At 44.3% G+C, this 18,116-nt stretch overlaps 1 protein-coding gene across 1 annotated transcript in view; it reads right to left on the bottom strand.

Moving 5' to 3' along the window:
* LOC124544914 (cytochrome P450 6j1-like) overlaps positions 1-18,116 on the bottom strand; it is a 136,255-nt gene that overhangs the window by 92,379 nt on the left and 25,760 nt on the right. The window lies entirely within an intron of this gene.

Below are 18,116 nucleotides of genomic sequence, written 5' to 3'. Positions count from 1 at the left end.
CTAACACACTCAACGACGTTACAGGATGGCTGTATTAACACGACAGAATATATAGACGACAAGACAGTCGTGGCTCCATCCACTACGAGGTGGCAAGGAAATCAGCATACAATTATACTACTGGATAAACTTCCAAATAAAATTAACGCAGAGGACAGATTAGTTGGAAGATGAACTTACATATATCGCACACAAGAAAATGTACAAACAGAACTGACACACTCATACACAACTGAAACCAACTGAACTACATCACATCACACATACACAAGACGCACACAAACCTGAATCACCATCACATCGAAAACCCTACCACACACACAAATGTGAACAATACATCAAACCAGTCAAATCTGTCCCCGGATAAAAGAAACAAGGAATAGATAGATACACAGAGCCTGAATCAATAGAATCCGAAACAACCATACGAAACCCAGAACTACTGAATCCAGAGTTATAATCGTTGACAAATTAGATACAGACAAATTTGAAGGAGACACATGTGAAATTTGGAACGATGTCGACGTGCATCTAGAAACAACCATCACTCCAAACATCAACGAAGACATCATAAGACATGCAGTCAGTCCAACACAAATCACCACCATCGCTGACACCACACCAGCAAGCACCACCAACATCAGTGAAAAACGTGTGAAGGAAAAAAGTGTTGAAGAAGCGTGTAATCGTGTTACATTCTAAATAGATCTTAGAATCTCGTCCGATGAACTACCAACACCAAACAATAATCCATCTATTAGCACCACAGAAACCGCAACAGCAAACAGTACCAACAAGATGATAATTCAGAATTTAATTTACTTTTAATCAGACTACAAAGAAAAGAGACATTACGGACAGTGCAGTGGATGCTACTTAAATTGTGCAATCCAAAAAAGGATTCTCTCTGTTTTCCTGTAACAGAGCAGACAGACACAATCATCCTAAGGACAGAGAGTATCCCTACAGCAGCAGAGCACTGCTCGAACTCAGGCTCCAGGTCTGCCTGTGCAGGTCAGAATTATTCGGCTTGGGCAAAATATATACAGGTCATGTAAGAACACACAGACGAACATACTTCTCTTACTCACAGTGAAAGGTATGTGCTAAGGTATGATCAGGGTAGCTCCAGAAAATAGTCGGCAGTCGCCAACAGCAAGGTGGAACCAGTATAATATCTTCGAGTAGGAGGACCTTTGATGGTTAAGAGAGCCGGGCGCACGCAGTAAAAAACTGGGGAGTCGCAGCTAGGTACCTGGAGGAAGCAGACGTGTGGTGACAGCTGTAAGGTAGGTCGCACTCGCTGCCCCAGACCAAACCTTAGCACGTAAATGAGAGAAGATGTATAATGATTTCAAATTGGTTTTGTTAGATAATATTCAGAGTTAGGATTTGTATATCCAATGTTTGACACAGAAAGCATTTGGTAAAATTTCTGCAAGAGTGTTTTCTTGCTACAGTAGGTTTTGTGTATCACTTAAAATTTTAACAACATACACTCCTGGAAATTGAAATAAGAACACCGTGAATTCATTGTCCCAGGAAGGGGAAACTTTATTGACACATTCCTGGGGTCAGATACATCACATGATCACACTGACAGAACCACAGGCACATAGACACAGGCAACAGAGCATGCACAATGTCGGCACTAGTACAGTGTATATCCACATTTCGCAGCAATGCAGGCTGCTATTCTCCCATGGAGACGATCGTAGAGATGCTGGATGTAGTCCTGTGGAACGGCTTGCCATGCCATTTCCACCTGGCGCCTCAGTTGGACCAGCGTTCGTGCTGGACGTGCAGACCGCGTGAGACGACGCTTCATCCAGTCCCAAACATGCTCAATGGGGGAAAGATCCGGAGATCTTGCTGGCCAGGGTAGTTGACTTACACCTTGTAGAGCACGTTGGGTGGCACGGAATACATGCGGACGTGCATTGTCCTGTTGGAACAGCAAGTTCCCTTGCCGGTCTAGGAATGGTAGAACGATGGGTTCGATGACGGTTTGGATGTACCGTGCACTATTCAGTGTCCCCTTGACGATCACCAGTGGTGTACGGCCAGTGTAGGAGATCGCTCCCCACACCATGATGCCGGGTGTTGGCCCTGTGTGCCTCGGTCGTATGCAGTCCTGATTGTGGCGCTCACCTGCACGGCGCCAAACACGCATACGACCATCATTGGCACCAAGGCAGAAGCGACTCTCATCGCTGAAGACGACACGTCTCCATTCGTCCCTCCATTCAAGCCTGTCGGGACACCACTGGAGGCGGGCTGCACGATGTTGGGGCGTGAGCGGAAGACGGCCTAACGGTGTGCGGGACCGTAGCCCAGCTTCATGGAGACGGTTGCGAATGGTCCTCGCCGATACCCCAGGAGCAACAGTGTCCCTAATTTGCTGGGAAGTGGCGGTGCGGTCCCCTACGGCACTGCGTAGGATCCTACGGTCTTGGCGTGCATCCGTGCGTCGCTGCGGTCCGGTCCCAGGTCGACGGGCACGTGCACCTTCCGCCGACCACTGGCGACAACATCGATGTACTGTGGAGACCTCACGCCCCACGTGTTGAGCAATTCGGCGGTACGTCCACCCGGCCTCCCGCATGCCCACTATACGCCCTCGCTCAAAGTCCGTCAACTGCACATACGGTTCACGTCCACGCTGTCGCGGCATGCTACCAGTGTTAAAGACTGCGATGGAGCTCCGTATGCCACGGCAAACTGGCTGACACTGACGGCGGTGGTGCACAAATGCTGCGCAGCTAGCGCCATTCGACGGCCAACACCGCGGTTCCTGGTGTGTCCGCTGTGCCGTGCGTGTGATCATTGCTTGTACAGCCCTCTCGCAGTGTCCGGAGCAAGTATGGTGGGTCTGACACACCGGTGTCAATGTGTTCTTTTTTCCATTTCCAGGAGTGTATATATATATTGAGATCAACATTGTGCTTCAAACAGCCTCAATCATAATCCATATCCTTTGCTTAAATTGAATATGAAAATGAGTAGTAGAGTAACGTTATCCACCAATGAAAGAACCAAGTAAACATCAGGGCTGAAAGTTAATTTTCCAGTACCATCTTAATGCCATTGCACAAATGGCATTATTCTCTTAAATTTTATTGCTGAGCCAAATACATGTTGCATTTCTGGCAAAATGGAGGAGTGCAAGAAACAAGTTCACAGACGCAATCAGATTCAGGTTGCTGAATAATTAATTTAGAACAAGCTTAACAATAATACTTTCAACAGATAGGCAGTAAATATTTTGTATACGTAAAACACGCAGATGTGAAATGAATGTATTACAACATAATACAAAAAATAGTACTAAAGTCAGCGCCAAAATACCGATAATAGCACAATATTTGCAGGCAGACATCATGTGCTCACAAGAACCTTGTAATAGCAAAGGACAACTCACATGTCTATGAAAACTTGTTATCATATTGACAAGCAGCAATTACTGTAAGGCTGCAATAGTAATTTTCAATAGCACTTATAGTTAAGGTACCGCAGTTATGCAATCAACATTTACTTACCATAGATATAACTAGTGGGAATGTTATATGATTTACAGCATCGAATACAGCCATCAAATACGACCTTCCACAGGCCACGTCAGAGACCTAGCAATGTGTGCTATAGGCAAAAATTTAGTGACATCTGCTGACATTAATTCAAGGTCCACCCTCTGGAACTCAGACAGAACACATGACACAATCACCGACCTAATGCAAGAAAGACAACTATATGTAATGGACACAGAGGGACCTATACCAACATACGCAGGTTTCGATGGTACAACCAATATTATAGACTTTACGCTAGCAAGAAATGCAGCAATGACATACATAACAAACTGGACAGTACACATCAATATAACCAGTAGTGACCTCAGTGTCATGACATACATACTAACACACAGTCAGAACATAACTACCAAATCAACACCAGACAGGTATTGTTCCAAAAGTATACCAGAACACAGTAACGGAATTATCCAGTAAAATGATCTAGGAGATATCAGTGGAGGTATCAGAATGAGATTTTCACTCTCCAGCGGAGTGTACGCTGATATGAAACTTCCTGGTAGATTAAAACTGTGTGCCAGACCGAGACTCGAGCTCGGGACCTTTGCCTTTCGCGGGCAAGTGCCCTATCAACTGAGCTACCCGAGAACGACTCACGCCCCGCCCTCACAGCTTTACTTCTGCCAGTATCTCATCTCCTACCTTCCAAACTTTGCAGAAGCTCTCCTGAGAACCCTGCAGAACTAGCACTCCTGAAAGAAAGGATATTGCGGAGACATGGCTTAGGCACAGCCTGGGGGATGTTTCCATAATGAGATTTTCACTCTGCAGGGTTCGCAGGAGACCTTCTGTAGAGTTTGGAAGGTAGGAGACGAGATACTGGCAGAAGTAAAGCTGTGAGGACGGGGCGTGAGTCGTTCTCGGGTAGCTCAGTTGGTAGAGCACTTGCCGGCGAAAGGCAAAGGTCCCGAGTTCGAGTCTCGGTCCGGCACACAGTTTTAATGTGCCAGGAAGTTTCAGTGGAGGTATCGATTACAGAGCACACAAACTAACATAGGAAATACAACATTCACGAAACACATCAGTACCGACAGCAAAGAACACAAAACGCTCACCAATACCATGGACCAACAAACTGATGACACTCAAACGAGATGCCAAACGCAAATGAAAATTATATTAACGGGCGATGCTAGATAGAGACAGATGCATAAGACTTGAAGCATGTGGATGTGCACAAGACAGCTCTGAATGGCCAGAGCTTTATGACCACCTGCCTAATAGCCGGTAAGTCCATGTTTGGCATGGATAACACCGGCGACGTGGCGTGTAGGCAATGAGGCCCTGGTAACTCGCAGGAGGGAGATGTCACTACATCCATGCACACAAGTCACAAGCTTCCCAAAAATTTTAGGGGAGGGGGCAGTGGGCTCTGATGCAATGTTCAATCACATGTACCAACATAATGTAAACAAAATTTTATTTATTTACACGCTGCCTTTGTGTCAGCCAGGGAAATTTTGTCCTGCCCTTTTATATCTGTCGTTTATTCATAACCTTATGCTTAATTTAGAACGCGTGTTGAAGGAGAACTGATGAGCATGGTGCGTGCAGTACATGTTTTCCCAAGTTGTTCCGTGTTTTTCTTTAATATTTAGGTTGGAACTTAAATAGTGGCAACATTGCTGTGGGTTCACTACGCAATGGAACCTACTATTGTCACTGACAGCACACGTTGTTGACATACCTACCTTTCCTCCGAGAAATGGACTCGCCCGTCCCACGTCACCGGGGTGCGAACAGTCGAGGGAAACAGTCACTTGTGAGCGAGCGGTGTAACGTAACGGTGTCACTATTCGAAACAAGAACAACGGAGCTGGATCAAGACTGAACGCGCCAGAGTCGTACAGAACGACGGTGTCGTCAAGGTCTTCGAGAGGCGTGCGGGGAGTCGGCATTGCCTTACAGAACAGTGGCACGTTGGGTAAAAGCCTTCAACGAAGGTCGGCAGACTGTGGCAGTCATGCATCAGGCAGGTCGTCCTAGCGTCCCTGAAGAAGTGCATGCTGTTGCCGCGTTAGTGGACAGTGATCGACGCCGTACGATTCGTGAGGTCGCCCACCAAACCGGATTAGCGCATTCGGCTGTGCTTCGCATCCAGAAGGAACGCCTGGGCATGCGAAAAATTGCATCACAATGGCTTCCGCATGACTTGACGGAAATGCTGAAATGGATGCGTTACGACGCTGCTCAGACGCACTTGGAGCGCTATGAGCGCGAAGGAGAGGCTTTCTTACGCCATATTGTAACACTGGATGAGACATGGACTACATCGTACGAGCCAAAACTGAAACGCCAATCCAACGAATGGCGTCATGAAGGGTCGCCGCGAAAGTCGAAAGTTCGTCAGAGCCCCAGTATGGTAAAAGTTATCGTGATTCTCGTGCACGACTGTGATGGTGTTATCCTAACGCATTACAGTCCTCCACGGTAGACCGTCAATGCACAGTATTACTGTTCGTTTTTGGAGCACCACCTGCGACCAGCTTTGCTGCGCAGCCCACCCGTCATTTTGCACGGCAATGGGCGGGCGCATGCAGCGCAAGCTGTGGCTGCTCTGTTCGTTCGATGGGACTGGGAAGTACTGTACCATCCACCATACTCCCCTGACTTAAGTCCTTGTGACTTTGATTTGATTCCGAAGATGAAGTAACTACTTCGTGGCATTCGCTTCAGAACTGTTCCAGAGATTCGATAGGCAGTAGACCGCTCCATTCGCACCATTAACAGAACAGGCTCTGCTAACGGTATATTACGCCTTCCACATCGCTGACAACGGGTTCTACACAACGCTGGTGACTACTTTGAAGGACAGTAACAGGTGCAAACATGTAACTCTTCTGCATCGGTTGTGAATAAATAGTTGCCACTATTTAAGTTCCAACCCTCGTATTTAAGTGTACGAGACAAAGAATCAGAATTACAATGCGTTGAACAATACACATAAATTTTATAATAAATTGCTTTAATTCAGTTTTCAGTTTTTTCATTATTCGCATCAAAGAGATTTACAAAAATTATAACATTTATCTGTTAAAAATTAAATTATTTTCTTATTTTAATTATTGTGCTATGACTGGATATACACTCCTGGAAATGGAAAAAAGAACACATTGACACCGGTGTGTCAGACCCACCATACTTGCTCCGGACACTGCGAGAGGGCTGTACAAGCAATGATCACCGCCACTTCCCAGCAAATTAGGGACACTGTTGCTCCTGGGGTATCGGCGAGGACCATTTGCAACCGTCTCCATGAAGCTGGGCTACGGTCCCGCACACCGTTAGGCCGTCTTCCGCTCACGCCCCAACATCGTGCAGCCCGCCTCCAGTGGTGTCGCGACAGGCGTGAATGGAGGGACGAATGGAGACGTGTCGTCTTCAGCGATGAGAGTCGCTTCTGCCTTGGTGCCAATGATGGTCGTATGCGTGTTTGGCGCCGTGCAGGTGAGCGCCACAATCAGGACTGCATACGACCGAGGCACACAGGGCCAACACCCGGCATCATGGTGTGGGGAGCGATCTCCTACACTGGCCGTACACCACTGGTGATCGTCGAGGGGACACTGAATAGTGCACGGTACATCCAAACCGTCATCGAACCCATCGTTCTACCATTCCTAGACCGGCAAGGGAACTTGCTGTTCCAACAGGACAATGCACGTCCGCATGTATCCCGCGCCACTCAACGTGCTCTAGAAGGTGTAAGTCAACTACTCTGGCCAGCAAGATCTCCGGATCTGTCCCCCATTGAGCATGTTTGGGACTGGATGAAGCGTCGTCTCACGCGGTCTGCACGTCCAGCACGAACGCTGGTCCAACTGAGGCGCCAGGTGGAAATGGCATGGCAAGCCGTTCCACAGGACTACATCCAGCATCTCTACGATCGTCTCCATGGGAGAATAGCAGCATGCATTGCTGCGAAAGGTGGATATACACTGTACTAGTGCCGACATTGTGCATGCTCTGTTGCCTGTGTCTATGTGCCTGTGGTTCTGTCAGTGTGATCATGTGATGTATCTGACCCCAGGAATGTGTCAATAAAGTTTCCCCTTCCTGGGAAAATGAATTCACGGTGTTCTTATTTCAATTTCCAGGAGTGTAGCTACGTATACAGTACTCCATGTGATTAATAAAAATGCAATTAGTCGATGTAGGTGTGACGTACGAGGTTCCCATTTTGTAACAAGATTCTCCTATGAAAAATATCGGAGGAATGTTTCCAAAACTCTCTACCATCATCAACATTCTGGAGAGTAGACCCACAGCAAAGGGTTTTCATTCCTTCAAGACAACCTGTTTATAGTAGTTGGCTGATCAAATATAGTTTACAATTTACAAAATTTACATGAGTTCGCAGGGAGATAAAAATAGACAGAAACTTAATTTTAAGAAGTCACATATATACTTAATATAAACCTAGTAGTACTTCACGAGTAAATCAAGTTACCAACACAAAGTTTACGGCATGTCATGGTGCACAAAGGAACGAGTATTTTGTTGTGTCGTTAGTACTCTTACTATCTGGTTTAAGAACAGACTTACGTACTCCTAACGGCATTCGAGAGCCCTTGCAAAGCGATACATGCAATGATACGGTCTACAGGAAATAAATGGGAGTTACGTTCAACTTATAATTTTAGACTGTCAGTCTAGTGTAATTTCCGCCCTGTAATGTAATGTTTACATAGCAGTGGCAGTGTAAGAGAGCTATTCTAGCAACGATTACTAATACTGCGGGATTCCCGCACTATTTAGGGCATCTTATACATTAAAGAAAGAAGCAAATGAGTACACGACTTACACATACGCATGCACAGCAGAATCTAGTATATTTAAAGGTTATACAGATATACTGAAATTATGCTAATGTGGCATGGTTCCTACAGACATTTACCTGTTTCATGAGATATGTGTAACAGGCACAAATAATGTCCTGTGTTGGAAACATTACCATGGCAATAATTTAAATAGTTGCAAATGCCGGCCGAAGTGGCCGTGCGGTTAAAGGCGCTGCAGTCTGGAACCGCAAGACCGCTACGGTCGCAGGTTCGAATCCTGCCTCGGGCATGGATGTGTGTGATGTCCTTAGGTTAGTTAGGTTTAAGTAGTTCTAAGTTCTAGGGGACTGATGACCACAGGTGTTAAGTCCCATAGTGCTCAGAGCCATTTGAACCATTTTTTTTTTTGCAAATGAAGCATCACCTTTGACTTGCATAACAGTACGTAACTTAGTTCCTGGCTCCCGTGAGACGCATTTCTGGACGTTCCTCGCACTTCTTTGCTACTCCTCTCAGTACACTGCTCTAAAAAAGTCATAAATAGAGCGAGCTGAAAAATAAAAAGTAATGCACGACGTGTGAGCTGTCACGGTGGCGGTCCATTTTTGCAGGTGCTGCACGTGGAACACTGGCTACACACGACGTGTTACTGCGCCGGCAGCCGTTGGAAGCTGAGCACTAGCGACCCTTCTGGTCTTCGGATGAAGTTCCTGGGGTCCAGAGGCAGCGGGACTGGCGTGTACGCCGTGGGGCCGACGAGGAAGTTGTTGAGGATGTGCGCCAGGCCGAGACGCACCTGCATCTGACCAGCCCTCATCCCTGAAAATAAAAAGGTGTGCTTGTAAGACTATGGAGAAATTTTCGGTTGGTGTATAAGTTCATAATGATTTTCCACAAGATTAATAAACATAACAGACGCACATCAGCAACATATTCTCATTCACTGTTTACAACAGTTTGCCACCGCTGGGGTAATTTTCGATTCCCTCGACTATAGAAATCACGACTACACTGACGTGAACCATTGTGTATTAATGCATTGAAATGATTTTCATCAAACGCCGAAGATCTTTCTGATCATGGAGAGTCTCTAATGTCAAAATGGTTCTACTTAAAAGGAGAAATCCATTTTCTGTCAGTGCTGTGTCCAATGGCATTATCCCCCACAAGAATACGTCGGGAATGGGGGATAATGCCATTGGACAGGGCGTGAAAAGAAAATGATTTTCTCCTTTTAAGGAGGATCGTTTGACGTTAGCGACTCAGTATTCAAGAAGACCTTCGCGGTTTGATGAAGATCGTTTAAACGCATTAATCTACAATGATCCACATCGGCGTGCTCGAGATATGGCAAATGTGATGAACTCTCTCCATCTGGCACTCCATTTTATAGCACCTACAGCTCCACTCACTATCTTCAAGTGATAAAATGACAATCTGTAAGCTGAAATAGTAACAGTCAACTACAAACTGACAATTGGTAAATGAATCTATACCAACGTCCAAAAGAAAAACCCTACCAACTTATCCAACAAACCTAATATAAGATAATTACGTAAGATAGATGGTGACTTTGCCGAAAGGGAACAAAGTGCATGAAACGATCCTTGAGAGGAAAAGGAGCCAGAAAGGTCATACGGCACACCTACTTGAAGGTACAGCTAACAAATGACAACGTAGGTTTTAGTGATTCAAATGCACATGAGAACATGCTAGGTAAGGGGAAATTTCTGCCTCTACCCATGTTTTAGCTCCATACTCAAGAGAGCAGTCAGCTGGAGCACCGTAATATAGCAGCCACATAGTCCTTTGTACCTTCACCGGCACGTCTTCCAGCAGGGGAGGCAGTGTCATCTACATCTACATCTACATCCATACTCCGCAAGCCACCTGACGGTGTGTGGCGGAGGGTACCTTGAGTACCTCTATCGGTTCTCCCTTCTATTCTAGTCTCGTATTGTTAGGAAAAGAAGGATTGTCGGTATGCCTCTGTGTGGGCTCTAATCTCTCTGATTTTATCCTCATGGTCTCTTCGCGAGATATACGTAGGAGGGAGCAATACACTGCTTGACTCCTCGGTGAAGGTATGTTCTCGAAACTTCAACAAAAGCTCGTACCGAGCTACTGAGCGTCTCTCCTGCAGAGTCTTCCACTGGAGTTTATCTATCATCTGCGTAACGCTTTCGCGATTACTAAATGATCCTGTACGAAGCGCGCTGCTCTTCGTTGGATCTTCTCTATCTCTTCTATCAACCCTATCTGGTACGGATCCCACACTACTTCCTTTGTTTTCGAACTGCATTTCCTTAGGATTCTTCCAGTGAATCTCAGTCTGGCATCTGCTTTACCGACGAGCAACTTTATATGATCATTCCATTTTAAATCACTCCTGATGCGTACTCCAAGATAATTTATGGAATTAACTGCTTCCAGTTGCTGACCTGCTATATTGTAGCTAAATGATATGGGATCTTTCTTTCTATGTATTCGCAACACATTACACTTGTCTACATTGAGATTCAATTGCCATTCCCTGCACCATGAGTCAATTCGCTGCAGATCCTCCTCCATTTCAGTACAATTTTCCATTGTTACAACCTCGCGATATACTACAGCATCATCCGCAAAAAGCCTCAGTGAACTTCCGATGTTATCCACAATGTCATTTATGTATATTGTGAATAGAAACGGTCCTACGACACTCCCCTGCGGCACACCTGAAATCACTCTTACTTCGGAAGACTTCTCTTCACTGAGAATGACATGCTGCGTTCTGTTATCTAGGAGCTCTTCAATCCAATCACACAACTGGTCTGATAGTCCATATGCTCTTACTTTGTTCATTAAACGACTGTGGGGAACTGTATCGAACGCCTTGCGGAAGTCAGGAAACAAGGCACCTACCTGGGAACCCGTGTCTATGGCCCTCTGAGTCTCGTGGACGAATAGCGCGAGCTGGGTTTCACCCGATCGTCTTTTTCGAAACCCATGCTGGTATCCAGAAAAGTCATTATACCCGAACATAATACGTGTTCCAAAATTCTACAACTGATCGACGTTAGAGATATAGGTCTATAGTTCTGCACATGTGTAGCAAGTGCAGACATGCCTCGTCTGTGAGGCGTTGTGAGAGGATAACTGGTCCCACGAGAGGGGGGGGGGGGGGGGGATAATGTCATTGCACAGGGCGTGGAAAGGAAATGATTTTCTCGTTTTAAGGAGGATCATTTGACGTTAGTGAGTCTATATTCAAGAAGACCTTCGCGGTTTGATGAAGGTCGTTTAAACGCATTAATCTACAACGATCCACATCGGCGTGCCCGAGATCTGGCGAATGTGATGACCTGGGACCATTCCACCAACGTGCGACAGTTGCGTGCAATGGGGAAGGTTCGAAAGTCTGGTGTATGGGCACTGCATTCTGTAAGCGAAAATCACAGAAATCAGCGGGAGGCTATATGAGAATCTCTGCTTGCTAGTCATCAATTGGCTTGTGAACAACACAGACCATTCCTATCCCGTATCGTTACCGGTGACTAGAAATGGTGGCTTTATGCTAACGGAAGGAAAGGAACGACTGAGCTCCCCCCCCCCCCAAAAAAAAAGCAACTCTCTGTACAAAGACCTGTGCACATCCACAAAAGATAATGTATGCATCTGGTAGGACAGCGACGGTGTGGTGTTCTACGAACTGGTTCCGCCCAAGGTGTAACTTCACTACTGACGTTTATTGTCAACAACTGAGACGTCCTGCAGACGCAGTCCAACAACAACGAAGACCAGCAAAACAGCGGGAAGCCGGCCGAAGTGGCCGAGCGGTTCTAGGCGCTACAGTCTGGAACCGCGCGACCGCTACTAGAGAAATGAAGCATAAAATTGATACAGCATAGCAACAGAGTGGGGGAAGACAAACTAGTGAAAAAAGTAGTCAGTACAACAGGAAAGAGAGATGTAGGACGTCTGACTGAATGGCTCTGCTGGGCGCTGTGGCCGAGCGGTTCTAGGCGCTTCAGTCCGGAACCGCGCTGCTGCTACGGTCGCAGGTTCGAATCCTGCCTCGGACATGGATGTGTGTGATGTCCTTATGTTAGTTAGGTTTAAGTAGTTCTAAGTCTAGGGGACTGTCGACCGCAGATGTTAAGTCCCATACTGTTCAGAGCCATTTGAACTGAATGGCTCTAGTGAAGACGGAACAGGCTGCAAGCAGCAGAAGAAGTAGATTATGACTACCTTCTATGTCTGTTTCATCGTATGACGTCCTTAATGAAGTATGCTGCACCCGGTAACTTAGTGATCTGGTGATGAATCCACTTAATGACCCAAGAAAGTTTCCAGAAATAACTCATATAATGCACGTAACTTGTTATGCGAGTGACGGAAGTACAGTACTTACCGATGCACTGCCTGGGCCCGTCGCCAAAGGGCATGTAGGTGTAATTGGGCCGCCCCTTGGAGTTCTCCTCGCTGAACCTGTCGGGCAGGAAGCGGTGCGGCTGCTGCCAGTACTTGGGGTCGTAGTGCAGGCCCAGCACCGAGACCACCACCCCAGTGTCCTTGGGCAGCACCACGGACGTGCCGGGGATCTGGTAGTCACGCGTCGAGCGCCGGTCCAGGAAGTTGACCACGGGGTACATGCGGAGGGTCTCTGCGAGCAGCACACGGAAGGGAGTCCGTCAGCAGAGCTGTCGTACTATTCTGTCCAATCCTCCGCCATTTTTTGTAGATCTGTTCACGTGTAATTTAACAGACACAGTGTGCTTCAACATATAATTGCTTCAAATTATCTTCCTCTTTTCGTATCAGTTATTTCACTTTTAGCATACCTTGTTAAGTCCTCTAGTGAGATTAAAGTTTTCGCATCGAGTTTCCTTTTTTCGAAATTATCACCAACATTACTAACATTTGTCGGAAGTCACAATCAGCTCTCATTCGCAGTGACGTAACAAATTTTTGTGGAGGATAGCTAAAAGCAACTAATACCATCTAACTCGGTACGAAAGCACTGCATAACTTAATTTTTGACATTTTGTTTAAAAAAGGAGCAGTTAGGGTAGCCCAGTCGAAGGAAAAACTTGTTGCGTCGTAAAAATTATGTTATATTATTATTATTATTATGATACTTTCCTTTCTCAGACATTATGTCTGGTTAAAAATCGAAAGTGACGCGGACCTTGATCAAGCGTGACTTTCTTTTAACTGTACGGTATATGTTACATTGCATTTAGGAACTTTCGGGTAATTGAACATGTATCAATAATTACAGATTTCTATAGTTGTATATATATGTTTGGATGTAGCTGTATTGCGTTGATGTACTGGTGGATATTGTGTGGTATGACTCCTGTAGTTGACAGTATAATTGGTATAATGTCAACTTTATCCTGATGCCACATGACCTTGACTTCCTCATCCAGTTGGATGTGTTTTTCAATTTTTTCTCCTGTTATCTTCTGTATATTTGTTGTATTGGGTATGGATATTTAGATTCGTTGTGTTAATTTCTTCTTTTTATTGGTGAGTATGATGTCAGGTTTGTTATGTGGCGTTTTTTTATCTATTGTAATGGTTCTGTTCCAGTATAATTTGTATTCATCATTCTCCAGTACATTTTGTGGTGGATACTTGTATGTGGGAACGTGTTGTTTTATTAGTTTATATTGTATGGTAAGTTGTTGATGTATTATTTTTGCTGCGTTGTCATGTCTTCTGGTGTATTCTGTATTTACTAGTATTGTACATCTGCTTGTGATGTGATATACTGTTTCTATTTGTTGTTTGCAAAGTCCCCATTTATCTGTTGTGCTGTTGGGATCTTTAATAATATGCTTGCTGTAATATCTGGTGTTTATTGTTTGATCCTGTATTGCAATCATGAATCCTTATTATTATTATTGTTGGTATAAATATTATCATTATTCACGTTTGGGTGCTACTGGACAACAGGAGCATTACCGAGGGGTTTCCTTTTAGCTTTTCTTGTCTCCTATATTACTGTCATTATCTCAGAATGTAATCTTTTACGCTCGCCAGATCAAGCTTTCGCCTTGTTTTAGGTACTACTGCCAGGCCAATGACCCAAATGTTGAATTTATTCTTGAATTTTTTTCTATCTGCTATAGCCAGTTGTTTTGCTTCTGATTGCTTTATGTTTTCTCTAATTTCACCAAAACTTTATTGTTACAATTTTAGCTTTACTGCAGCTTTCATAGAATTCCACAATCTATCTAGTTAATCTTGTTGCTTCCATTCTTTTGATATGCTCCTGCAATTTTAGCCTTTCTTTATATCGAAATTAATGTTGGTATGCTTTTCAATTTTTTTATTTGGTCTTGACATGTATGTTCTCTTTTCAGTATAATTTGCACCTAAAATTTCCTTGATTAATTTTCTTTCTCTTTTATCGTTTTCTTCAATGTTTTCTGTTTAAAACTAGTATTTCAGTCCCATAAAGACACTCTCATTTGATGACTCAGTTTGGCGTATTATGCGATGCATTTTTTGTTATAGATGTCTTTCGTAACCCTGAAAGTTGTTTACACTAAGTGATCACAAATTTCCTAACCAATCTTTTCCACGTTTCTTTCCAGACTGGTTTCGTCTAAATATTTGAAATGAGAAATTCCCTCGATTTTTACGTATTTAGTTTTTATATTTATGGTTCCCAGGCAGCTGCATGTACTTTTTTCAGTTGATATTTGGAGTCCTACTACCCGTGCTGTTTATTTCAGAATTTCTGTTGTTTTTGCACTACTTGCACTGACATAGAATCACCAGACAGTCTGCAAAAGCTAAGCGTCCTAATACCAGGTCTTTTATTTTGGTTTGTTCGTCAATTTTAAACTTTTATTTTAGGTTTCGGCACTGTTAGATAACTATTTCTAACACACTGTTGAAATGTAATGGTAGAGTCCATCACCTACTCTCACTCCTGTTGAACTTTCAAAATTTTCTGAAATTTCTCTCCTGAATTCTAACTTAGTGTTTGAATCATTTAGTGTTTCACTAACAACTGCAACGGTTTTCAGGTCAAGACCTTTTTTCTCAGAATTTGGGAGAGAGAGTTACAGGCTATTGTTCCTTCTCAGATTTTACAAAACATTTGACTCGATCTACTTTCTTATTATAAATATGTTGATGCCAGAGAATTAGTTTCAGAACTAAAGGTTGTTCTAGGCAAAACCTATTTGGTATGAAGCCTGCTCGATATTCGCCAATTTTGCAGCCAGGTAGCAGCTATACTCATTCCTGGAGACGTTGATGCAGAATGTTGTGCGTGACAGGGAGAATGTAAATCCTCCTATAAATCGTAACATTCATTCTGTCTTCCTCTTCATATAGCGACTATATCAAAGGGGTTCTTCATTCTTATGGAATTTTCTCAATTTGCCAAATTTCTTTTAAGGAATGCGGGTTATCTGGTTACAGAAGACGTGCAACAGTTGTCTTCTGGCTTTTAGGGCAACTTGTGGTATACACCTTTCTGTGGGATGAGGGCAATTGAGAAGTTTCATAAATATAATTGTGAAGTTTCTGTAGTTTTCTTGGCTTGTCCGCTTTCCTTCTTGAAGCAGCGATCTTGGGATGGTATCCAGTTAGCTGTGTTCTAAAAGTTTTTATAAACAGACCTGGTATTGTTTGTTTGGAGGTCTTCTTTCGTATCACGGAGTTGACTACTCTCGTATGTCTTTTTTTATGTCTGTTTAACTCTGAAGCTTCTTTTCATCTATCCAGGAACATGCCATGTTCTGATTTGTTAGTTTTCCATGTTTTGAATTTCTCATGTCACGATTTTACTGCCTGCTCACAATCCCCATTCCAACGAAGGATGCTTTCTTCGCCTTGTAAACGAATTTGTTTTTTTTTTTTTTTAGTTATTTTGAGTCACGGATTGTCCGTTGCGTGGAAAGATATAAATGGTTCAACTTTCTTTCAGAGCCTTGTTTAAATTTGCGGCAGCTGTCTGAGTCTTTATAGCCTCTGGTTATGGCTTCAGCATTAGATGACGAAATGCCAGGCACAGAAATGTGCCCTTAAAATGAAATTCATCAAGGACACTACGTACCCGTCACCAACATCATATGGTGGCATGTGAGGCGTAAAGGTAGATGTACCGCTTTGTTGTAATTAAACTGACGTTGTTCTAAGGGCTGCAGTGGAGGCTGTGCATTGCACGGTGCTGAAACGACGTAGATACATTCATGCACTCGCGAAGTATGCTGAAAAAAATATAGTTCCACTTTCTACAAACTGGTGAAAATGTAGCGCTGGAAACAGAAAAATGTGGTGTGGGTGCAGGAAAAGGTGAGGAGGGGTCAAACACATGATAACGGTGGTTCTAGGACGTTTATTAGGATGTGGTTATAAGTTGCTACATGTGTTCAATATGTTTTCCCGACTCAGCAACATACTGCATCCGTAACATGGCATGGTCGACAGTTGCTCACAGCATATCCAGTGTAATTACAAAGATATGTCGTCGTATGCTATCCTTCAGATCAGGAAGAATCCGAATGCATCCCTGATAGAGACGATCTTTCAGGTATTCCAACAACCACTAGTCACGAGGATTTAGGTCGGGGGAATTGGGAAGCCACACGTTTTCAAATTGCCTAGAGATGATGCGGTCGTTACCAAAAGTTTCTCGAAGCCAATTTTTCACCTAGCAAGAGAAATGAGGTGTCATCTTATCTTGTATGAAAATAGTTGTGTGGACACAGTTGCGATCATGCAAAGCTGGAATCACGTGTTGCACAAGGAGGTCCTTATAATGTGCAGATGTCACTGTGCACCTAACAGGGGACATGAGATACCTTCTCCTCGAAGAAAAACGGACCCAAAGTGAAGGAGCTTAAGAAACCACACCACACAGTCAAATAACTTTAGTGCACTGGATTCTCCCGCACAACATGCGGAGGAGAAGAACCTCATATGCGACCATTCTGTGCATTCACGTTAGAGTTCAGAGTAATATGTGCCTCGTCCGTCCAAAGAATTTTCCGCAGCCACGTGACATCCATTTCCATGAGTGCCAAAAAACGAAAGGTGAAGTCTTTGTAGCCTATCTGGGGGCTGCATTTGGCGCACATCCTGAATCCTGTAGTGATATCGGTGTAAAATGCGTCGCAAAATTTTTCGAACAGCTGATTGCTGGAGAGACAATTTCCGTGATGCAGCTTGAGCACTGGCTGCAGAATCTGAGGCATCAACAACTTCATCAACATCTGTCATGGGAATGGGCCGCCTCTCTCTTCCTGCTGCACTACCTAACTCACTTGTTTCTACAGATTTCTTGATCACATTCTTTGGCCCATTTATTGACATGGAGCCTCTTCGCAGCTGTCTCTGTCGGCGATATTCCAGAAATGTAGCGCTGCTATTGCCAGCTTTCTGATTAAACAACTTTACCAGAAGTGCAGTGTCTTTCTTCTCAACAGTCACTGCGTTTTGTATAGTAAACCTCAACCTTCCTAACACTTTACACCAACAGTCACTCCACAAAAGAAATCAACACATGTCGCCAAGAGACAAACAGTGTACGGTCTCCAAAACAGGAAAGATTTCACATTTACAGCGCCGTGTTTTCACCTGGTGGCAGGAAGTGGAACTACTATTTCTTCAGCGTACTCTGGCAGTGCATCGATTAACGAGGATACCTACGATGCCTCAAGCATCCTGCGACGTACAGTATACATCCCGCACTGCAGCAGTCGGAACAATGTCAATTTAATTATAATTACCCAGTGGG

Source organism: Schistocerca americana, chromosome 8 (genome assembly GCF_021461395.2).
Source record: "Schistocerca americana isolate TAMUIC-IGC-003095 chromosome 8, iqSchAmer2.1, whole genome shotgun sequence".
NCBI lineage: Eukaryota > Metazoa > Arthropoda > Insecta > Orthoptera > Acrididae > Schistocerca > Schistocerca americana.
The sequence above is the reverse complement of the archived record's forward strand: the minus strand, read 5'-3'. Positions and strand labels throughout refer to the sequence as shown.